At 36.1% G+C, this 26,187-nt stretch overlaps 1 pseudogene; it reads left to right on the forward strand.

The window, feature by feature from the left end:
- Window positions 1-1,448: 1,448 nt before the first annotated feature.
- LOC104668582 lies at window positions 1,449-15,161 on the forward strand (annotated as a pseudogene).
- The last annotated feature ends 11,026 nt before the right edge of the window (window positions 15,162-26,187 follow it).

Raw genomic sequence — 26,187 nt, forward strand, 5'->3', positions numbered from 1 at the left:
AATGAAATATCCCTAGAAGATATCTATCTGACAATGTCTCAGAAATCTGTTTCTTTTCCAAAGGCTGCCAATTCTTAGCATGTGGGAGATGGGAGAAGAATATCAAGTTTTAAGTTTCCTGATAGATCATGGAAATCAAACCCAATGGACAAGAAGCTGCTCTCACCTGGGTTATGACACTAGTTGTTTAAAGAGAGCTTTCTAATTATTGGTACAGCTACTTGTTCCAAGATTGTTTTGTGTTTACATGTGACTGATATGGAGAAGTTTTCCTGAGCACTACAGTTAATCCTTTTCCTTTCCTTCCCTGGGTATATAGCTGCTATAACGAAAGTATGTTATGTTCCCTATTAGAATTAAAGAATAAGAGGGCACTGAGTATAGTTCTAGAAACTATAAATGACTCAAGGATATGTTTCAGATTCTGAGACAGAAAGATTCAGAATTAAGGTCTGAATTAATAGCATGCCCTAGAAAATTACTCCTTGTAAAAATGGTCAGGACTTCCATAGAACAGAGGTTAAGACAGCAGTCCAGCCTACGAGAGCTCCAATGTATAATGACTGAAAGGAGTTTTGAGGTTGAGAATCAACCTTGTCTATATACTACAATCTGCTAGGGAGTCTTTAAAAGTACTCGGGCTTAGGCTCTACCCCAGACCAATTACACTATTAATATGATTCTTCAAGTGGTTTTAAAAGCTGTCTAATGTGTAGCCAAAGTTGACTGCTACCAGATGGAGGTCTGCAATATATGAACAAGTAGAATGCAATGATTCTTGACTCTATTTGAGATTCTCATGAAAGTCATGTTATTCATGTCACCAGACTAATCAACATAGATAGATATATGATAGATAGATAGATAAGTCATACAACCGGTTAGTCACAGAATTGGAATTACTAGATCTTCCATCTATTAATTCAGTGTTGTTGTTGTTTTTTTTTTTTCAACATACTATCTTTCCTTTCCTTACATCAATTTTGTTAGGGAAAATATGCAATAGCATTTCTTCTCAACTCTGCCAGAAGAGCCTCTAATTTCTAGACAGCTAGATAGAGTAAACTAGGATTCATGAATACTGTGAAAGAGCACTCATAGACTCATGGGGGCAATACACTTCAGAATAATAGCTACTGATTAGGAGTCTAGCAAAGCTAGAGACTTAGATGGCATAGTGAATTAATCAGCGAATGTCTTTATTGTTTGTCTTCTTTGTTAAAGGCCTTGGCATGGAAACCCTTGGAGTAGGAAGATCAAAACATAGTTAGCAGGTCCTTTAAATGTTCACAATCTACTACAGGCAATCGGACTTGTACACAGATACTTCATTACAAAAAAAGAGAAAAATGCCCAGATGGTTCACGCAGATGAGATCTTTTGTAGTAGCTCAGAAGAGCAAGAAATTCTTTCCAACTGGGGAAATAAAGGAGAATTACACCAAGAAGATGGGATCGTCATCTCAAAAGGGCGATGTCAAATGCACCAGAGTTGTAGACCCTTATCACTGTGAAGACTCTCCAGGCACCTTTGCTGGCCCAGGTGAGGAAAAAGGCCAGGCACGATGAACACTGTGTGCCTTCTAAAAAAATCTAGTTTTTATTTTCACACTACTGTCACATTATCTCACCCCCAGATAAACAAAAATGCACAATTATATCTAAGCATTAGTATAAATAAGATAACCAGTACTGATGGAAAGTTTTTATTTCTTGACCCTGAATCTGCACCTCTTCAAGCAGAGCATGAATTTGAGAACTCATCATAGTATGCCACATCCAGTATCAAATAGATTCATTACCCGCTGTCTGCTACAGTCTAACACTGCAGGTATGAAGGCTTCATGATACTTCTAAATGTGGTTGTTTTTCACAAGTGTTTCTTTTAAAAAATGAAATAGTACCACCATTTTGTACACTTAAATGCATTTGCTTTTCACTCAAGGGAAATGAGTTTTCTTTTCTTTTTTTCTTTTTTTGAGATGGAGTCTCGCTCTGTTGCGCAGGCTGGAGTGTCATGGCACAATCTTGGCTCACTGCAACCTCTGCCTCCTGGATTCAAGCGATTCTCTTGCCTCAGCCTCCTGAGTAGCTGGGATTACAAGCGCACACCACCACACCCGGCTAATTTTTGTATTTTTGGTAGAGACGAGGTTTTACCATGTTGGTCAGGCTGGTCTCGAACTCCTGACCTCATGATCCACCCACCTTGGCCTCCCAAAGAGCTGGGATTACAGACATGAGCCACGGCACCAGGCCAAGTTTTTGTTTTAATTTCTTTTCAGTTCATTTAATGAAAGTCTAGCTCATTTGTCTTTGAACACTTTTTTAAGAGCTGAAGTTTTGCTAAGTCACTCAATGTGAGTTGGAAATTTGGACAACTTTTTTCAAGCTATGAATAAATTTGCATCTTCTGATAATTCTTGAAATGTGTATTTTCTCCTTCACCCTTAAGTTAATATAACACTTTATATTTTTTAAAGTACTTTTTTGTATATTATTTCACATGCTTTTTGTAATAATTCTGCCAGGCAGGTAAATCAGGTCACATTATCTGCATTTTACAAACAGAAAACTGAGTTTTAGAGGGATTAACTGGCCTACACAAAGTCACACAACCGGTTAGTCACAGAATTAGAATTACTAGATCTTCCATTTATTAATTCAGTGTTTTTTTTTTCAACGTACTATCTTTTCTTTCCTTACATCAATTTTGTTAGGGGAAATATGCAATAGCATTTCTTCTCAACTCTGCCAGAAGAGCCTCTAATTTGGTTCGCATATGTTTTAGGAGATCAAAGCTAGATTCGTAATGTTAATGCCTAGTATGCCACAGGCACTGGGGGATGGTTACCAACCTTATTTTAAATCTTTATAATAACACCGTATTTTACAGAAGAGAAGATAAGGTTTACAGATGTTAATTTACTTGCCAAAGTCACATAACTGGCAAGTTACTGCTTTCCTTGGTTTTCCCTTAGGCTACATGGCTGTGTTGGTAAACCCACCTAGTCTAGCATAGTCCCTGGAACACACATGACCAGAGATCTTATCAAATTACCTCTAAATGTTTTCCAACAACATTATCATTGCTCTCACTGTCAGGACAAACATTTATCTAATGTTTATATCTAGTAAACACCATGGTAGACACTCAAAACACACTAAGTATATGTATATATTTGCCCTTCAGAAGTTTGCCACCCAGTAAAGGGATATGTTACATATATAACAGCATAGTAATCAAGTGATAAAACAACAGAGGTTTGCTGTCCTCAAGCATGAAATGAATGTTTTAGAGTCTAGGCTGTAAATCCATCAGATTCAGAATAGGAAGAGAATCAATGTGGGCCAAGATAATAGAATCTCTCAGAAGTAAGACTTAACGAAAAGCAATTCAGATAAGTGGAAAGGAAAGAATTCTGCATAGGAGCAATTCTAAAAAGAGTTATGAAGTCAGAAATATTCATGAAATATGTGTCAGTCTGTTCTTGCATTGCTTTAAGAAATACCTGAGATTGAGTAATTTATAAAGAAAAGAGTTTTAATTGGCTCTTAGTTCTTCAGGCTGTACAAGCATGGCTGCAGCATCTGCTCCTAGTGAGGGCCTCAGGAAGCTTCCAAGCATGGTGGAAAGCAAAGTGGGAGCAAGCAAGTCACATGGCAAGATAGAGAGTAAGAAAGAGAGAACGGGGAGGTCCCAGACTCTTTAAAACAACCAGATCTCTGGTGAACTGAGTGAGAACTCACTTACCACCAAGGGAATGGTGGTAAACTATTCATGAGGTCTCTGCCTTCATAATCCAGTCACCTCTCACCAGGCCACACCTCCCACACTGGGAATCACCTTTCAACATGAAATTTGGGAGGGGACAAGCATCCAAATAATATCAGCATATTAGGGGGGGCAATTCTGCTGTCTTATTTGTGATAAGGGGGTAATTTGCTGTGAAACTTGGAGTAAAGTATGTTCAGTGGATCCTAGGATAACTTTTTTTGTTTGATTTTTCAGTTAGGGTTAGATTTGGCTGCAAGTAACAGAAATCCCAATTTATAGTGGCTTAAGCAAAGGAGGGATTGTTTTTTCTTAGATAACAAAATATATAACCATTAGAAGGTAGTTGCTGGTGCTATTTCAGCTGCTCAATAATGCTATCATTTTGCATATTGCTTTCATTTTTTATGCAACATCATCGTGGTCACATGAAGGCTGTTGCTATTCAAGATATCAGTCCTTATTTGATGCAGGGAAAAGGTGGTGGGAGAGATCACATCAGCAACATCTGTCCTTTTTTTTTTTTTTTTTTTTCTGGGAAAGGCAAAGCTTTCCCTGAAACCACATCCAGATAGGTCTCATTGATCAGAATCAGGTTATATAGGCCTCTCTAGCTACAAGAGAGGCTGTGAAAATTAAATTAGATTGTCATGCTTGATTTAGATCCTGTAAGCACATTCATATGCCAACTAAAATTAGAATTTTGATAGTAAGGAAAAAGAGGGAATGAATATTAAGTAGACAAATAACAGTTCTGTGGCAGTTATAGTCTCTTCAGTTGCCAATAAAAGAAATGCACTCAGATTCCCTCAGTTAATGGGGGTTTATTGCAAGAAATCATGGAGAAATAGAAGGTCTGAGTAATAGTCTAAGCAGAGCCTCACTAGATCTGAGGGGCTGGGATGTTACCTAGAGGTAGCATAGCATCTTCTTGGCATGGCAGCAGCTCTAATGACTGGGTAACTTTATTCCTCCCAGCAGTAGGTGGACTGTGGCTTACTGTTCATGAACTTCATTCATCTATATATTTTCTATGACTTCTCTATTACTGCAATACTTTGTCTTCAGCTCCAATCTGACTAGAGCTGTCAGGTAAATACAGTGTGCTCAGTTAAATTTTAATTGCAGGTAAATGGGAAATATCTTTTTCTATAGATATGACCCATATAAATTAGCAACATACACTAGAAAATGATTCATTATTTATCTGAAATTCTAATTTAAATGGGAGTCCTATTTTTTATTTGCTAAATCTGTTAATCCTAAAACTTACTGATCAGGCTGACCATCAGTGAAGAGTGTACCTGCTGATAGACCTCTAACGCCAAACTATCGGAGAGACCGCTGGCCAGCCCACAGATAGCAGCCTCTGACTTAGAAATCCATTCCTGGCCCAGTGATGAACTGAGATCACTGTGACAAGGTCACAAGGGCAATGTATGAAAGCATATACTTAAGGAATTCCCTGTATCACCACTCTATTTAAGGGGGTAGGTGGAAATAGCATTCCCCGAGTTCTGGGACTGGTTTAACAAAAATATTTATATCTATCCTATGCTGTTGTCTTCACATAGTGGGTGCAGGTTTACCTCTATCTCTTTCATATATCTCTGTCCCAAAGATTCCATAGCATCTTCTTTTCTAGGCACAAAATCAGTTTATATTCCACATGCATTTTGATGTCCACAATGGGTAGGTATGCACAGAATAAAAGGTTTCTTTTGCATAATGCTCATAATTCCCTATCATTTCTTCTCATTTATTGGAATTTTGTCTTTTGTTAAGTTTTATCTCCTTTTAGGAGATTCTTTGAATGTTTACTGTCTTCTATGTCTGAAGAATAGGTGGTAGGTGCTGAATTGGACAAGTGGAAGATTAAGACATGATCATTACACTCAAACAATCCTAAAATCTAACCTGACTGCTTTCAGTTTTACAATGTAATATTTGCATCTAATCCTGCCTTTCTCCCTGATTCCTTTTGTTGATCCAGAAGTATGGATTTCTAAACTCCTGATTCTTTGTTTTCAAGAATATCTAATGTAAGAAGGCAGCATCTTTAAGGATTCCTTTTCTTACTTGCCTTTTTGACAAAAGCATTCCTTTATTCATGTTCTTTTTTGCTGCTCACTTCCCTGTATCCGCTTTCTTTGGGCTCTAGGACTGCTGATACCAGTAATACTTCTACACCAAAAGCAAAGGTCATGCACTGCTCCTAGCTCATACAGGATTATAATTTATAGCATAAAAGAATAATGGTGAGATATACAATAGAGGTCATCTCATTTAATCTTCTACCCACTGCAGAAGTCCTCTCTTCAGCCTCTTAGATGCAAGATTAAGTCTCTGTGTCACCACCATATGATATAACCTGTTCCACTTTAAAAATTCATCTAATTATAATAAATCATTTCCAGTGCTGGGCTGACATCCACTTCTTTCTAACAGCCATCAGAATAGCCTTCCCTGTGTAAGCCTTTCTTATCTTTAAGATGCTCACTAAGTTCCTTGATCATCTACACTTCCACTCTTTCTTTGGCTTTTCTTTGTCATAATGTCCAAATTCCTAACCATCCTGGTTACCTTTTTCATGATGACCTTCAGTTTATTCATTCCCATTGTACAATGTGAGGTTTCAAACAAATATTCTGCCATAGGGATGGTCCCTATCCATCTCTTACAATTGGTTTCAATGAGGAAATGAATCAGTCTCATTTTCCCTATCTGGGAGCATGATATAGAGGAGAGAAAATGGCTCTGAAACTAGTCTAATCTGTGTTTGTTTTTAAACTCTGCTATGTTTTACAATCTTAAACCATGCATAAGTGTTTTTGCCACTTATAACTTCAGTTTCCTTTTCTGTCAAATGGAAGTAATCCCTATGTCCTATGGGGATAAAAGTATGTAAAGTGCCTTGGAAAACACTAAGTCAGGGGCTCTGTCAAGAATTCTTTTTTTCCTTCATTGTCACTCAGAGGAACACAGAATAAAATGGCACTTTCATGGAATATCAAGAAAAAAATTCCTAGCTTTTCCTTGATCCTGATCTACATGGAAACATTCAAGAGCAATGCCTCTCTACTTATCCATCTGATTTTCAGACCCTTAAAAGGCAGGTTTGGGGGTCTAATGATCACCTCTAATTTGCCATTCTGACTTCCTATTTATGGCCACTAATGCAAAGTGCCCCACTTGGCTTTGAATGCAGATATTCTCCAGTCCTTCAGAAAATAATGCAGTTTCTCTTCTTCATAGTTCAGTTCTCAACTTCTTCAAAAAGAATTAGTCTCAATGAGCATGAACTACAAGGAAGGAGGATGATCATCAGTTTCCCTGTCACTTAAATAAACAGTGTATGATACTGCCACACAAATTGATCATTACAGGTAGTAGAAGCAGCATCCCAGTAACTAGATAATAATGAGAAGACAGTATTAGCTTTTCAGATGACTGTGAGAGCTCACCCAGGTTATTTTTTTAAAGGAATGAGATGTCAATATTCTAGCTCTTGTTTTACACATTTATGTTGAACCCAATTCATTTTTTCCCCTGAATTTCTTTTATTATTATTATTTAAGTTCTAGGGTACATGTGCATAACGTGCAGGTTTGTTACATATGTATATTTGTGCCATGTTGGTGTGCTGCACCCATCAACTCGTCAGCACCCATCAACTCATCATTTACATCAGGTATAACTCCCAATGCAATCCCTCCCCCCTCCCCGCTCCCCATGATAGGCCCCGGTGTGTGATGTTCCCCTTCCCGAGTCCAAGTGATCTCATTGTTCAGTTTCCACCTATGAGTGAGAACATGCGGTGCTTGGTTTTCTGTTCTTGCGATAGTTTGCTGAGAATGATGGTTTCCAGCTGCATCCATGTCCCTACAAAGGACGCAAACTCATCCTTTTTTATAGCTGAATAGTGTTCCGTGGTGTATGTGTGCCACATTTTCTTAATCCAGTCTGTCACTGATGGACGTTGAACCCAATTCATTTTTAAGCTAAATCCATTTCTTACTGCATTTTTTTTTCAGTGAATCAGTCTCATTTTTTCCAGATATAACATAGCTTTAAACAGTTGTACATTATGCAAAAGAAAACCATTATTCTCTGCATGCCCTACCCATGGTGGAGTACGGTAAAAATCATCCCAGAGACTCTGTTAAATAAACAGTATCTGAAATGTTTCTAGAGTCCCTAGTGATGAAATGTGCAAGCTCTATTTTGTTATCAGTGAAATTTATTTATTTGCTCTACATCATCTCTCCCTCTGGGAAACAATGTAGAGCTCCCGTTTCAATTCAGAACAGATCCTGCTTTCACTATGCCAAAGTGGAAAGAGTTTGAGGGTTGTGGCGGCCACATGGTGGCTCTGGGATCTGTGCCAAAGCTATGCCTGTCATGAGCCTCTGACAAAATCCATGTCCATTTGGGATTCAGGAAAGAGGAGCAAGAAGACGCATTTGCTCTCAGGCTGTTCCTAAGTGACATCAGAACAGCTAGACATCAGAACAGGTCCAATAAAAAATGTAGCCCTGATGTTTTCTTGGCAATAGGTCATCCAAGCCCCTGTCACATTAGAGCTGGGCTTGGAAGATACTCAAAACTTGCATATGAACTATTAGGCACAGGAGGCTATTTTCTGGCTAAATATATTGTCTTAGTGACTTGAATGACTCAGTAATGATCAATTTAAAATTTTGTGCAGACTGCAAAACACTGCATGCATATTTTCTCTTGCCTCTTCTATCTTCTACTTGTAAAGCAGTATGGATTACGGACAGAATTATGTCTGAATCTTGACTACTTTTGCAAGCAAACTTCCTTAATCTGAGCATCATTTTCTCAATATGTAGCACAGGCATAATTATGCCTTTGTCATAGGTTTTTGTATATATTGGTGTGTATCTGTAAGATATATATGGGTGTGTGTGTGTATATATATATGTCTTATAAAAACCTATGAGAAGGGTATATACTCACCACATGCTATATCTATACCGTCTACATCTATCTGTGCACACACACATGTAAAGAAGGCCTAACAATTTTTGTAGCCCATTTTAGATACTCAGCAAATTTTAATTCCTTTCCCATTCCTTCTCTCATATATCTATAAATTAATTCATTAGTGAAGTACAGTGAGATTATGTCAAACATAGAGTTGATTTTCCAAAACTTAACTATGTGTGCTCAGAAAAAAAAAAAATTGAGAGACTGAGAAAGAACAACACGCACACATGCACACAGGAGAGGAGAGAGAGAGAGAGAGAATTATTTGTCAGTTTTCATTTCCCTTCTCATAGTGCAGGACACCACTATGCCTCACTTAAAAGCACTTGATTTCACTAGCAGCAAGGGAATGGCCATGTTCTGATAATAAGATGTCTATAAAAGTCTCTAAAGAGGGCAGCCTTCATAGTCTCCCTGGGAGACTTTTCTTTAAACTTACTTGCTCTTCCCTGTTCTCCATCTAAGATGTGAACATGAGGCCTAAGTAGTCATCTTGAGACCACAGGCCTATAAGAATGTGGACAAAGGCCAATGTGCTAATGACAAGGGTGGTCAGATAAAGAGATAAAGATGGGTCTTTGGTGGCATGGTTGAGCCCCAAAGCCAGCAGTAGAGTGCCTGTATATGCTCTTCTTATTACATAGATCAAATCAATCCCTATTTGCTTAACCCTTTGGAGTCTGTTTGTTCTGTGTTGCCTTTGTGGTTAGTTGCAGGCAAACACAATCCTAACAGATATAGCAAATGATTCCATCTGTCAGTCCTTCCAGTGATCATAGGCTCTGGAGTGAGCTGGGAGATATGGCTCTGTGTTTCATAGCACATGCATCTCACTGTGCTGCTGTGAATCTAGTTTGTAAGTTTTCATGTTTTTCATACACCTGGCCCAATACAAACCCAGTGACTTCTTGGGTTGCTCATTTGAAGGACAAGATCTATTCTGATACTGGAGAAAACTCTTCCTTTGTTGAACTTAATGAAAGATAATGTGTCAGACTTCAGCATGTTGCTTTCCCCTGGGACTTTTCATTGGTGTTTTTCTCCACTGGGATTTTGACATCATGTTCTGACCCTAGACCTAACCTTTGGGTAGAAGTGACAATAGTGTGTCAAACTGGGGAGCTGAGATGGGATGGCAGTGGCCCAAGACAGGACAAAGCTAAGGGGTGTGTGTGTGTGTGCATGTGCATTTATTTGGAACCATCACTCTTAGAAGTGTAATTCCAAAATACTAAATGAAACTACTTTTTTTTTTATTATAAGAGAAAATTAAAAAGAAGTTTTTTTTATGGAGTCTTTCTCTGTTGTTCAGGCCGGAGTGCAGTGGCACAATCTTGGCTCACTGCAACCTCCACCTCCAAGGTTCAGACAATTCTCCTGCCTCAGCCTCCCAAGCACCTGCGATTACAGACATGCACCACTATGTCCGGCTAATTTTTGTATATTTATTATAGATAGGGTTTTATCATGTTGGCCAGGCTGGTCTCAAACTGCTGACCTCAAGTGATCTTCCCACCTTGGCCTCACAAAGTGCTGGGTTTACAGGAGTGAGCCACTGTACCTGGACTAGCCATGTCCTTTTATACATCAACACAAGAAGTAAATAGTTTGGGAATAAAGCAATAATATGAAGATGTATGCTGAAATAAACAAAAATGTTACTAAAAATACCAACTGATGATGCAGAAAGCATTAGTATATAATTCTTAACTATGTTATTTTCTACCTTCTCTGTTAAAAGAAGACCTGATTAGGTTCCATGTATGTGTATATTTTTCATGTTCAGAATGTTGGAAATCAATCACTTCTCTAACCCTGAAATTTGTCGAAATTCTTTTAAAAAATCTTTTATTCAGGTTAATGCTCCTGTATAATTGCTACCTCTAGATCAGTGTTTTACAGACAGCACGTTGTTAACCATTATTGATCACGAAACCAGTTCAGGTTGTTATGATTCTCATTTAAGAATTAAATGAAATACAACATCACATGTAATAAGGGTATTATTTTGTGATGTTTGTTTTGATTTTATACAAGCATGTAGTGTTCACTGGGTCAGAATGTAAAGTGTGTTTCCTCAGGAAAAAGTTTGAAAGTTGCTATTCCAGGGGGCTCAGCATGCACCCAGTTGGGAAGCGACCTCTAGAGGTGGTGCTTAGGCTAAGCAAGAGCATCATTAGGAGCTGTCCAACGGCTGACATGAAGACGATGTTGCAGAGAAGCAATATCCCAGAAGGACATTGCTAGAGCATCTAGTAGCTGACCCTACAGAGAGTAGTTGTGATTGCCACTCTGGAAGTTACTACTGATTGGAACAGATGTAGCTAAAATAGTAGACTAAAATCCTTATCTTTGGCCTCATCCCTATTAGTCACCTCAGAATAAGTTATCAGTGAGAGAGGGATCAGACCCTCAATCTTTTCATTATCTGAGAAACTTGTTATTCTTATCCAGTTACACATCACAAAGAGAGAATCACTAATTGCACAGGGAATTTGATTCATTTGGATCCTCAATACTCACCGCTTTTAATGTTTCATCATAGTATATTTATCCAAAAATCTAAGCTAAAATTATAAAGTAATTTAAAGGTAGAATAAAATAATTGAGACAAACAGAATCACAACTCTATCTGACAACAAAATGGATTCCTAACATCAGTTCTTGGTATCTAGGTTTCATGGTTTATTCCAAAACCAAACTTCTATAATCTTTTTAAAAATAAGCTGCAAAATTAAATTATATTATCTATAGTGCTAACTTAGAATTAAGTGGCTAGGAAAGGTAAACCACTTAAAGTGATTCTAAGCAATGCCTCAGTACTCAACTTTCCATCCAAAAGTAATCCGGAACTGTGCTGCCACACATGAGCCACCCAATAAGGGCTGAATGAGTATAATGCATTATCATATGTAGGATAAAACTCTTTTCAACTCCAAATTTATAAATTATAATTGAGAATTGCAGGTAATATGATCATTTCATGATATTGTTTAATTTTTAAAAAATCATGGCAGTATAGTTTTAGACTAAACCATGACGCTTAAATACTAAGACTTGATATCAGGATTCTATTTTGTTATTTAATAAGGCTGTGATTCTTGTTCAAATTTACCTCCAATATTTTATTTTACCTTTTTAAATGGTTTTATAAATTTAATCTGAATATATTGTTATTTTTGTTAAGTATGCTATGATGTATTATAAAATGTATTTGAATTAGGATGGGAAATTTCTTTTTTTCCCTTTGAATACTACCTTTTTATTTTTTAGTGACTTTGGGGAAGTCACTAAAAAACCACTTATCTGCTGTTTAGTTTCCTCATCTGAAAAGTAATGGTTGTAAGATTTTTTTTTTTTTTTTCTGAGGCTTTTACTTCTGGCTCAAAAATATTCATTAATTTGAGAGACAAATCATATTTTCACAGTTAATGATAAGACAAAGCAGAGATTTTACAGCCAACTGTAGATCATAATTTTTTTAAAATTTAGGTGAACTATTAATATTTTAAACATACAATTTGATGAGTTTTGATAAAGATGTACAATAGTGTAATCAGCATCTCGATCCAGATAAAGAATATCTTCTCAATTTACAAAATTTTTCCTCCTGGTTGCTTTAGTCAACTCCCACAGCCCACACAACATACCACGGTAGTTCTGATTGCTACTACCTATAATTAGTTTTGCATATTCATGGACTTGATATAAATAGAATCATTGAGAATGCAATATTTTATAGATAAATTTTTTCACATAAAATAACATTTTGAAATTGGCCTATGTTATGTATATTACGAATTTGGCCGGGCACGGTAGCCACACCTGTAATCCCAGCACTTTGGGAGGCCGAGGCACGTGGATCACCTGAGGTCAGGAGTTCAAGACCAGCCTGGACAACATGGTGAAACTCCATCCCTACAAAAATTAGCTGGGCATGATGGCAGGTGCCTGTAATCCTAGCTACTCAAGAGTCTGAGGCGGGAGAATTGCTCAAACCCGGGATAAGAATAATACTCCATCTCAAGGAATATATATAAAATAAAAAGGAATTCATATGCTTGTTGTTTTAATTTTAGCCATTATAATGTTTTGTGATAGCTCATTGTGATTTTAATTGGAATTTCCCTGATGACTGATGACACTGAACACCATTTAATTGCTTATTTTCCATTAATATGTCTTCTTTACTGATACATTTGTCCAGATCTTTTACCCATTTTATTCAATTGTTTACATTTTATTATTAATATATAGAAGTTCTTTATACATTCAAGTTACAAATTAATATGTATATACTTTTCTTTGAATATAATCCTTGCTTTATATTTTTAAGTGATGTTCCTTAAGAGCAGAAGGTTTAAAATTTTATAATGTACAATTATTTTTTTTCCTTTCAAGGTTATTGCCTTTTGTGTTTTCTCTAAGAAATCTTTGCCCCTAAGCTTTCTTTCAGAACCATGTAGTTTTATGGCTAGCCATATATAGAAGATTAAAAAACTGGACCCCTTTTTTTGTACCATATAAAAAATTAAGACGGATTAAAGACAAAAGGAAAACCCAAAACTATAAAAGCTCTGGAAGACAACCTAAGCAATACTCTTCAGGATATAGGCATCGGCAAAGATTTCATGATGAAGATGCTGAAAGCAATTGCAATAAAAACAGAATAAACTTATCAACAAAGTGAACAGACAACCTACAGAATGGGAGAAAATTTTTGCAAACTGTGCATCCGACAAAGGTCTATTATCCAACATTTATAAGGAACAAATATACAAAAAAAAAAAAACCCATAAAAATGTAGGGAAAGACATGAATAGACACTTTTCATAAGAAGACATACATGTTGCTAATTATATGATGAAAAGCTCAACTTCACTGATTAATAGAGAAATGCAAATGAAAACCACAATGAGATACCATCTTACATCAATCAGAATGGCTATTAAAAAGTAAAAAAAAGTAAAAAAAAAAAAAAAAAAGCAGTAAAGTTGTGGCGAAAAGGGAACACTTATACACTCTTGGTGGGAGTGTAAGTTAGTTCAATAATTGTGTAAAGCAGTATGGCGATTCCTCAAAGAGCTCAAATCAAAGCTACAATTCGACCCAGCAATCCCATTACTGGGCAATACCCAGAGGAGTATAAATCATTCTGCCATAAAGGCACATACATGCGAATGTTCATTGCAGCTCTATTCACAATAGTAAAGACACAAAATCAACCTAAATGCCCATCAATGACAGATTGGATAAAGACAATGTGGTACACATATACAATGGAATACTGTAAAGAATGATATGTGTTTTGTGGGAACATGGATGGAGCTGGAGGCTATTATCCTTAGTAAACTAATGCAGGAACAGAAAACCAAATACTACATGTTCTCACTTGTAAGTGGAAGCTAAATACTAACACAAAGAAGGAAACAACAGACACTGGGATCTACTTGAGGGGGAGGGAGAGAAGAGGGAGAGAAGCAGAAAAGATAACTATTGGGTACTAGGCTTAATACCTGGGTGATGAAATAATATGTTCAACAAGCCTCTGTGACATGTGTTCGCCTGTGTAACAAATGGTCACATATACCCCAAACCTAAAACAAAATTTAAACCCCCCAAAACAAATATGTTCTGGTAAAATCAAAATTCACATTCACAAAATTAGCATGAATCTAATAATTTTTTTTTTTTTTTGCATAAGTATGGACTATCTTCTGGATTTTTTTTTACAAGGGTCAGGAAGAGAGAGAAAAACTAGAAGCTGAAAGAAAATTCATTGCATATAGAGTTTAAAAATAATAGAACTGAAAAAGTTTATGGTGATTCAGATAAAGGATTTGTTATTTATCAAAATGGAATTGACCTCTTTTGCTTAGGTGCTCTTGAAAAAGAAGGCATAGTTCTGCACAGTGCTAAAAGGAGAAATATAGAGAGGCTGACTCTTGTCTAGTGATGGGGTGGCTCTAATTCTTTTGATGACCTAAATCCTGACTGTGTAGGATATGCAGGACTTCTCTGTAAATATACATTGGGAGAGGCAAAATTCACCTTTATTGAGAAATATAACAATCCTGGCTCTGTCACAGTATTGGTCAAAGGACCAAATAAGCATGCATACACTCAAAGATGCAGTAAGAGATGGCTTGAGGGATGTCAAAAAAAGCTATTGATGATGGCTGTGAGTTCCAGGTGCTGGTGCAGCAGCAGTGGCAATGGCAGAAGTCCTGATTAAATATAAGTCCAGGGCCCAGCTAAGAGTCCAAGCATTTGCTGATGTGTTGCTCTTTCTTCCCAAGGTTTTTGCTCAGAACTGTAGTTTTGACTTTAAAGAAACATTAGTTTTAAAAATGGGAATTTTTTTTCCCATATGAAAAAGGAAAGAACACTGGCACCTATTCAAATTCTGAAGTTATGAAATGACAATCACAGTATTTTTTAATTGCACTGAATTGAACACGTATAAAGCAGGCCTTTTTTATCCAGTGAACAAGATGTTTTCTTTCGCTGCAGTGACATATAATTATATATTAGATAAGCATATGTTGTAAACCTTGTTATTAAATATCCATTGACAAAAAAACAAAAGTACACTGAGTTTTACTAGACATCAATCTGCTCTTATTCCAGCTCAATTCTTTATTAGATTGAGGGTATCAGACTCTGCCAGAGGAAAGATCAAATCATCCATATTAGAAGATAACATCATACTCAGATTCTATGGTTCTTTTATTGTTAATATTTGATGTAAAGCAAAAAAAGTTAGTAAACATTCAAGAGTCAGAAAAATGTGATTGATAATCAGATACAAATATGCACCAAGGAACATCAGCAAGACGGCAGAATAGGACTCTCCTGCACTCCTCCTGCCATAGAAACATCAATTCACACAACTATCCATGTCCAAAAAACCTTCAAAGAGCTAAGAAAACAAGGTGACAGATTATAGCACCCAGGTATAGCAGAGAAATTTTTTAAAAGACACATTGAAGAGCGTAGGAAGGACAGTTTTACCTTGCCCACATTGCTTCTCCTCGAACTCCAGACAGCACAACATGGAGAGAGATACTCTTTGCAAGGGGAAAAGAGAGGAAAGTGAGCACCAGAATTTGCTTCAGACCCCCAAAACCTCTGTAAAAATCAACACTGAGCAGGCCCCCATGGCTCCAAACTCTAGGCCAATATCTGCAGACTGAGCTTCCTGATCTGTCCCAGCACTAGGCTATATCCTGCAGCCCTAAGCTACGAGACTGCATAGCAGACTTGGCCTCTGCCCCACTGCCAGGCTGACTCCAATGGCACAAGGCCCTAACTATCCACAGCACTAGGCTGGTCCCCACAGCCACAGGTTTTAGGCCCACTCTAGCACCAGACATCAGGCCAGCACCAGTGAATCCAATCTCCAGGACAGCCCCTGGAAACATAGGCTCTAGGCCCACCCAGCACCAGATCAGCCGCTGTGAATCCAGACTCCAAGCTGATACTCAAGACTGAGTCTTTAAGTTCTTGACCCAGACAGGATCCTGCAGGCCCAGGCTCCAGGCCTCCCTGGTGGATTGGGTTGCTGGGCCTACCCTACCACCAGGCTGACCTCAGTAGCCCCAGGATCTGACCAGCCCCAGTGCCAGGCAGGCCCAAGTGGCTTCTGCCCCTACACCAGTATAACTCTTGCAGAGTCTGGCTCCAGGCCTGCCCCAAAGCCAGGCTGGATCACTGGCTTCAGGCTTTCGGCTGCCCCCAGAAACAGACTGGGTCCCAAAGGACCAAGGCTTCAGGTCTAACTCAGTACCTGTGGACCTTGCCTCCAGATAACCCCTGTAGATACAGAATTTAGGTTCACCCATTGCTATGTCAGCCCCCGTGGACCAGGCTCCAGGCCTTCCCAGTGCCAGGCTTGTCCCTCTGTCTTTACCCTCCAAACCAGTCCTTACACCCTCATGTTCCAGTAGACCCAAACACGGGAGAAGCCCCCCATATCCGGGTCCCAGGACTTTCCCTATGTGCCCAGGTATCAGGTCAGCCCCTGAGACCCTAAGAACCAGGCCACCCTCATGGACTTAGCCTCTTGTTCAGTACCTACACACCCAGCCTCTAGGCTGGCCCCAGTGGATGCAGGCTTCAGAACAATGCCTGTTGTCTCAGGCTCCAGGACAGCCCATTCAGGAACCAGGCCAATGCCTTCAATAATGGCTCCAGATGAGCCCCCACAGATTTAGGCTTTATGTTGGCCCAGGGCTCCAGGCCAGGCCCCACAGATTCAGGCTCCAGAGGACCCAGAGTCAAGGCTCACCGCAGTAGACTTGGAGTTCCAGGCCAGACCATGGACTGAGGCTCATAAGAACACCTCTGAAGACTAAGGTTACAAGGAAGCCCCCATGGAATAAGGCTCCGGGTCTGTCCCATTGGAGCCAGGTGCCAAGTCTGCCACACACCTAGCCATCTCTTATAAACTCGGGCTCAAGGCCTATTCCAGCACTAGGTCCAGTGCTGTGGACCCAGGCTTCATCCTGGCCTTTGTGTATACAGGCTCCAAGACCTCCCTTATGGAGCTAGGCTTCAGGCCCATCCCTGCATATCAAACCAACACGTCCACCTGTGGATCCAGGATATAGTACTAACCCTGTAGACCTAAGCATCAGGCTCATCCACCTGCCAACACAGGCACTGGTACAGCCTGCCCAAGGATTCAAATAGCAAGTCCACACTTAGACCGTGTCAGACGACCTGCCTGGAATCTCTAGACAGGTTGACTTGGAAAGGGGTTTCTTAGACAAAGCCAACCTGCAAAGTCTAGAATAAGTCTTGACTTCTTCAAATGCACAGACATCAATATAAAGCAATAAGAAACAAGAAAAACCAAAGAGATAAAACAATACTCAAAGGTATAATAATCTCCCAGTAGCCTAACTGAAAAAAAATTGAGATATGCAAACTATCGGACAAAGAATTCAAAATAATTGATTTAAGGAAGCTCAGTGAACTTCAGGAAAATACAGAAAAGCAATTGAGGAAATCAGACAAACAATAAAGTACCAAAATAAGAAATTTAACAGAGAGATTGAAATAAAAACCAAAAACAAATTCTGGAGCTGGAAAATGCAATAAATGAAATGAAAAAATGCAATAGAGAACATCAATGGTAGAATTGATCAAGCAGAAGAAAGAATCTGTGAACTTGGAGACAGATTATTTGAAAATATTCTGTCAGAGGAGAAAAAATAATGAAAAACTAAAGCTCATGAGATTTATGGAATGGCATCAAAAGAGCAAATGTATAAGTAATAGAAGTTAGTGAAGGAGAAGAGAAAGGCAAAGGTATAGAAAGCTTATTTACAGAAATATTAGCAGTAAACTTTCCAAATCTGGGGAAATATTTATAGAGGTATAGGGAGGTTAGATGTCTCCAACTGAATTCAATTTAAACTACACTACACCAAGACATAAAGTGTGTTACAGAAGCAATCGAAGTATAAGGTAGTTCTAATATGGCTAGCAGCAGATTTCTCAGCAGAGACCTTACAGGCCATGAGAGAGTGGAATGACATATTCAAAGTGGTGAAGTAAAACAACTGCCAAAGAATTATACTGTAGCCAGCAAAGTTGTTCTTCAGAAATAAAGGAGAGAGAAAGATTCCTAGACAAAGGAAAACTGATGGAATTCATTGCCACCAAACCTGTCTTACAACAAATGCTAAAGGTAGTTCTTCAAGATGAAAAACAAAAGGATGCTAATTAGTAACAAAAACATATGAAAGTGTAAAACTTACTAGTAATAGTAAGTACACAGTCAAATTTAGAATAATACTGTAATGGTTGTGTGTAAATCACATATCTTTAGTACAAAGGTTAAAGACAATTATTAAAATGATTACTACAATATTGTTACAAAATATATAATATGCAAAGATGTAAATTGTGGCATTAAAATTTAAAAGGCTGAGGATTTTAAGTAAAAGTGTAGTGTGGGATTTTTTTAAATCAAAATTAAGTTATTAGCTTAACCTATTATATCTAAGATGTTTTGCAAGTCACATGGTAAGCACAAAAGATAAACCTACAATAGATACAAAAGATACAAACTAAGGAATCAAAGCATATCGCTAGAAAAATATCACATAATCACAAAAGAAGAAAGCAAGAGAGGAACAAAGAATCTATAAAACAATTAGAAAATGAATGGCAGCAGTAAGTCCATATGTATCAATAATTCCCTTGAGTTTACACTCAATGGATGAAATTCTCCATTCAAGAGACATGAAGTGCCTGGATGGATAAAAAAAAAAAAAAAAGAAGATTCAATCAGAAGCTCCCTAAGAGGCTCATTTCACATGTAAGGACACATATACACTGAAAATGAAGGCGTGGAAAAAGGTATTTCATGCGACTCAAAACCAAAAGAGAGCAGGAGAAGTTATGTCAGATAAAACAGACTTAGTCAAGAACTGTAAAACAAGACAAAGAAGACTGTTATATAATAATGTGCCAATTTATCAAGAGGATATAAGTATTATATATATGCACCAAACATCTGAACATCAAAACATATAAAACAAATATTAATAGACCTGAAAGGAGAGAGAGATTGTAAGACAATAATAATAGAAGATTTCTTCAATTCTCAACTTCCAGCAATGGACAGATCATCCATACAGAAAGTCGATAAGGAAACATCAAACTTAAACTACACATTGGATCAAATGGTCCTAACAGGCATATATAGAATAGCCCATACAACAGCAGCAGAATATACATTCTTAAGTCTACACAGAATATTCTCTAGGATAGATTATAAGTTAGGCCACAAGTCTTAACAAATTTAAGAAGATTGAAATCTTATCAAGTATCTTTTCTGACTACAAAATGTGAAACTAGAAATCAATAACAGGAGAAATTTCAGGAAATTCATGAATACATGGAAATTAAACAACCTGATCCTGAACAACTAATGGGTCAATGCAGACAGTAAAACTATCATGAGACAAAAGTAAAAACACAGCATACCAAAACTTATGAGATGCAGTAAAATCAGTTCTAACAGGGAAATTTATAGCAGTAAACACGTACCTCAAAAAAGAACAAAATGCAAATAAACAATATTACATCTCAAGGAAGTAGAAATACAAGAACAAACTAAGCCCAAGTTAGCAGAAAGAAAGACATAATAAAGATAAAACCAGAAGTAAATCAAATAGAAATGAGAAAAAGCAATAAAAAAAATCAATGAAACTAAGGGTTGATTTTTTTGAAAAGGTAAACAAAATTGACAAACCTTTGGCTATACTAAGGAAAAAGAGAGAACACTCAAATGAAATTAGAAATGAAGTAAGAGATATTACAACTGTTAACACAGAAATACAAAGCATTATAAAAGACTACTATGAACAATTTTATGCCAACAAATTAGATAACCTAGAAAAAATGAATAAATTTCTGGGTGCAATCTACCAAGACTAAATCATGAAGAAATAAAAAATCTCCACAGATCAATAACAAGTAAGGAGACTGATTCTGCAATTAAAAGTGTCCTATCAAAGAAGAACTCAGTACCTGATGGCTTCACTCCTGAAATCTACCAAATATTTTTAAAGAACCTAACACCAATCCTTTTCAAACTCTTCCAAAAAATCGAAGAAGCAAGAATACTTCCAAGCTCATTTTAAGAGGCTAACATTACCTAATACCAAAGACGGACAAGAACACTACAAGAACACAAAATTACAGGCCAATATCCCTGATGATTTAGATGCAAAGATCATCAATGGAACACTAGTAAACCAAATTCAACAGCACATTAAAATAATAATTCACCATGAGCAAGTGGGATTTATGCCAGGGATGCAAGGATGATTCAACATGTGTAAATCTATAAATGTGATATACGTTGTTAACAGAATGAAGGACAAAAATTATATGGTCACCTCAATTGATGCAGAAAATTCATTTGTCAAAGTTCATCCCTTCGTGATAAAAATTCTCAACAAATTAGGTACAGAATGAATACAGTAAAAGCCATACATGACAAACCTACAGCTAACACTATACTAAATAGTGAATAGTTGAAAATATTTCTTCTAAAATCAGGGATAAGACAAGGATGTCCATTCTTAACACTTCTGTTTACATAGTACTGAAAGTCTTAGCCAGAACAATTATTCAAGAGAAAGAAAAGAAGGCATCCAAATTGGAAAGGAATAACCTAAATTGTCACTATTTGCAGATGACATGATTCTATTCATAAAAACCCAAAAGACTCCACTAAAACTTCTTAGAATAAAAGATTTCACTAAAGTTGCAGGATATAAATCAACATACAAAAATAAGTGCATTTCCGTATGCTAGAAACAAACTATCAAGAAAAAAGATATCAAGAAAAAATCTCATTTACAATAGCTACAAAAACACTTTGAAATAAATTTAACCAAAGAGATAAAAGACCTGTATACTGAAAACTGTGAAATATTGAAGAAATAAATAGAAGACACAAATAAATGGAAATATATCTCACGTTTATGGATTGAAAAAAAATTAATTTTGTTAAAATGTTCATACTCCCTAAAGCAATCTGAAGATTCAATGCAATCCCTATCAAAATCCAATGACATTTTTTGTTTTGTTTTGTTTTTTTGAGATGGAGTCTCACTCTGTCACTCAGGCTAGAGTGTAGGTGCAGTCTTTGCTGACTGCAACCTCCGTCTCCCTGGTTCAAGCAATTCTCCTACCTCAGCCCCCTGAGTAGCTGGGATTACAGGTGTGTGCTACCACATCCAGCCTTTGTTTTTTTTTGTTTTGTTTTGTTTTTGTATTTTTAGTAGAGATGGGGTTTTGCCATGTTGGCCAGGCTGGTCTCAAACTGCTGGCTTCAGGTGATCCACCTGTCTTGGCCTTCCAAAGTGCTGGGATTATAAGTGGGAGAGCCACCATGCCCAGCCTCAATGAAATTTTTCAGTGACAGAAAACAAAATTTCAAAATTCATATGAAACCACAAAAAAGACCCTGAATAGCCCAATACAGATTGATCAAAAAAGCACAGAAGTGGACATTAAACAACCTGATTGAAAATCTACTACAAAGCTGTAATAATCAAAACAGGGTGGTAGTGGCATAAAAATAGACATCTAGATCAATGGAACAGAACAGAGAGCCCAGAAATCCACGCATTTACAGTAAATTGATTTTTACAAAGATGCCAAGAATGTACAATGGTGAAAGAATCTCATCTATAAATGATGTTGGAACAACTGGATATTTATATGTGTAAGAATGAAATTAGACCTGTATCTCATGTCATGTAAAAACTCAAAGTAAATTAAAGACTTCAATGTACAACTTAAAACTAAAACTGCCAGAAAAAACATAAGTGCAAAGTTCCAGGACATTGGTCTGGGCAATGAATTTTTGGATATGAAGCCCAAAACACCTGCAGGAAAAATAAAAATAGACAAATTATATCAAACTAAAAAGTTTCTGTACAGCAACGAAACAATGAACTGAGCAAAGCGACAACCTACAGAATGGGAGAAAATACTTGCAAATCATACATCTGATAAAGAGTTAATGTTCAAAATATACAGTAGACTCAAACAACTCAATAGTGAGAAAACAACCTGATTAATAAACAAGCAAAGGACCAGAAAATATATTTCTCAAAAGAAGACAGACAAAAGGTCAACAAGCATCTGAGAAAATGTTTAACAGAATTAATCATCAGAGAAATGTAAATTAAAACCATGATGACATATCACCTAACAGCTGCTAGAACTGCTATTATCAAAAAGAAAGAATAATTGTTGGATGTGGGCAAAAGGAAATCCTAACATACCTTTCGCAGGAATGTAAATTAGTACAGTCATTATGGGAAATCACATGGAAATTCCTCAAAAAAAGTGACAATGTAATTACCATATGATTCAACAATCTCACCTCTGAGGGTATCTCAGAAGGTAATGAAATTGGTATGTCTGCACTCTCACATTTGTTGCAGCATTGTTTACAATAGGTAAGATACGGAATCAATGTAAGCGTCCATCAATGGAAGAGTGAATAAAGAAAGTGTGATGGGAAAACGATTCCACCTTAAAAAATGTAATCCTGTCATTTGCAACAACATGGATGGAACTGGAGACATTATGTTAAATAAAATAAGCACAGAAAGACGAATATTGCATGATCTTACTTATACGTGGAATATAAAAAAACCTCAGAAGTAAAGATTAAAACTTCAGTTAGGAAGAAGAAGTTCAAGAGTTTTGTTGTACAATGTGGTGACTATAGATAGTGATAATGTATTCTTGAAAATTGCTAAGAGAGATTTTAAGTATTCTTATTGCAGAGAAGTATGTGAAGTAATGTATATGTTCATCAGTTCAATTTAGCCATTCCGCAATGTATGTTCTAAAACAAATTGTACATAATAAGTATATATAATTTTTGTCAAATGTTAAAATAGCCATCAAAAGAATATATGTGTGTATATAATATATACGTCATATTTGAAAAATACTGCCAAGAAAATAGAGAAAAAGATAAAGGAAATACATATGTGGATAACTAAACAGAATTGGATTCTTGAAAAAAGAATTTTACATTCTATGATTTAAAATTACGAAATAAAAAGTAATTGGCTAGGTTAAAATCCAGACTGGACATTGCTGCAGACAAGGTTAATCAATTTAAAGACAGACTAATAGAAAAATCCAAACCGTAGCACAGAGAGAACAAGAATGGAAGGAGTAGAAGAGAGCATGAGAGACTTACAGGGCATAATCAAACAGTCTAAGTTTGTGTAACGGGAGTGCCAGAGAGAAAACAGAAATGGGAAAGAAGGAAAACTGGAAAAGACAATGGACAACATTTTTCAACAAGCAATGAAAAACATTACTGCTGACTTATCAACAGAAATGATGGAAACCAAAGACAATTGAAATACATTGTCAAAGTGTTAAATAAAACAATACTGCTGCCTATCTAGAATTCTATAAGCAGCAAAAATTACTTTTAGAATAAAGGGACACTAGAAGTATTTTAAGGAAAAAAGCCAAAATATTTTATCACCAGAACACTTATTATTCAGAAAAAAAGATTCACCTATTTATTAGAAGTATTAATTAAAATTGTATTAATGATTATTAATTATTAGACTAATGACTTCAAAACTACTGAAAGAAATAGATTAGTAATTACCAAAATAATTAAATATATGAGTTAATATAAATAAATCCTAACTATAAGAAAAACTAGTGTCTTCTGAGTTTACAACATATGTGGAAGTAAGTTATGACAACAATAGCACAAAAGCTATAAACAATCAAATGGGGTTAATCTTTTCTTCATGGATTGAGATGTGGTAGAATTAAGAAGGCAGACTGCAGTAAGTCATTGATGCATTTTTAAAATTTCTGGGTTAACCATTGAAGGAATTATACATGAATGTATAATTAAAGTTGGTAGAGGAGAAATAATAAATAAGACATATGCAGTTAATCTGAGAAAGACAAAGACAAAAAAACACAGGATAAAAATTAAGAAATTTAAGAAAAAATAAGATAATACACTTAAATTCAAATATGTCAGTATTTATGTGGAATTTAATAATGTATCAATTATTTGTTTAATGGAAAAAGAAATGTTACAATTAAAGACAAAGATTGGAAATTCTGTTTACAGGTACTACGTGCATTAATAAAGATTATACTTAACCTCCAGCCATAAACAACTATGGAACAATGGTTTTCAGGTATTGATTAGGCACTGCAGGACTGTGAATGACAGAAATAAAATAAATGGAACGAGTTTTATATTGTACTAGATTTCTTCCTTGAGGCAATTTTTTGGACCATAACGTAGAGATGGAGATCATAAATGGAGGCTGATTTCAATTGGTTTGTTAATATGGTTTATGTTGGTTTTTGAAAGTTATACCAACCTTGCCTTTGTTTGTTTTGCTAATATAATTTATATTGGTTTTTGAATGTTATAGCAACCTTACTTTCCTGGAATAAACTTCACTTGAGATATATATATATGTGTGTATATATGTATATAAATGTGTATATACATATATACACATATACACATACATATATACATATAAACATACATATACACACATATATACATACATATATACATATATGTTCCATATATATGGAATAAACTAATAGCTAGTTCTGTTCTCAAAGAACTAGATTTTAGTTTTATTTATCTGTCTTTAATATGTGTGTGTTTTGTATTTCATTGATTTCCTATCTTTATTTTTCTACACTAATTCTAATTTGCTCTTATTTTTCTAGTTTCTTAAAGTTTACAGTATACATTTTTAACTTATCAAAGTCTACCTTCAAGGGATAATATGCCATATTCATTACAGTATAAAGCCTTACAGTAGTTACAGTTCTAATTATCTCCTCCTAGCCTATGTGCTATTGATGTGACACATTTAATTTTATACATGTTGCAAACTGCAGACTATGTTTATTGTTATTACTTTTCATTTAAAGAGTGAATTATCTTTTAAAGAGATATAAACAAAAGGAAAAATGTTGTATATTTTCCCTAGTTGTTATTATTTCTGGCGATCTCCATTCCTTCATACAGATTTGGTATCCTTTTCCTTCTGCCCAAAGAACTTCCTTTTACATTTCTTGTAGCACAATTCTGTTGGTGATTATTTCTACTTTTACATGTCTGAAAAGGTCCTTATTTCACCTTTATTTTTGAAATATATTTTGCTGGTTATAAAATTCCTTTTTATCTTTCAATTTTTTCAGTTCAATTTTTTTTCTTAATGCTTTAAAAATGTTGCTTCACCGTCTTCTTGCTTATATTGTTTCGCATGAGAAGTATGCTGTCATCCTAGTCTTTGTTCCTTAGTGCATAATGTCTTTTTTTCTAGTTGCTTTTAAGATTTTTTCTTTATAACTAGTTTTTAGCAATTTGATTTTGATATACTTTGGTGGAGAGTTTTTAAAAAAATGTTTCTTGTGCTTGGAATTTTTTGAGCATTTTGAATTTGTTAGTAACAGTTCTCAAAAAGTTTGGAAAAGTTTTAGCTGTTACTTCTTCATATTTTCTCTTATATCTCCTGCCTTTCTCCTCTCCTTTGGGACTTCAATTATATATTAGGCCACATGAAATTGTTTCATCAAAGCATTGTTAGATTTCCAAACATTCTTTTTTTCTCTCTTGTTTTATTTTAGATAGTTTTTGTTACCATGTATCCAAGTTTGCTTATCTTTGTTCTGCAATGTAGTTAAATTGGGTTTTATAATAATTTTTCTGTTCTTAACTTTTCAAACTGAATTAAGTTGCAGTTATTCTGCAGGTTTTAAGGTCCTGGTTTGTTAATTCTAATGTGTGTCAAGACTGTGTCAGTTTCAACTGACTAATTGTTCTCCTCATTA

Source organism: Rhinopithecus roxellana, chromosome 15 (assembly GCF_007565055.1).
Source record: "Rhinopithecus roxellana isolate Shanxi Qingling chromosome 15, ASM756505v1, whole genome shotgun sequence".
In the NCBI taxonomy this organism is placed as follows: domain Eukaryota; kingdom Metazoa; phylum Chordata; class Mammalia; order Primates; family Cercopithecidae; genus Rhinopithecus; species Rhinopithecus roxellana.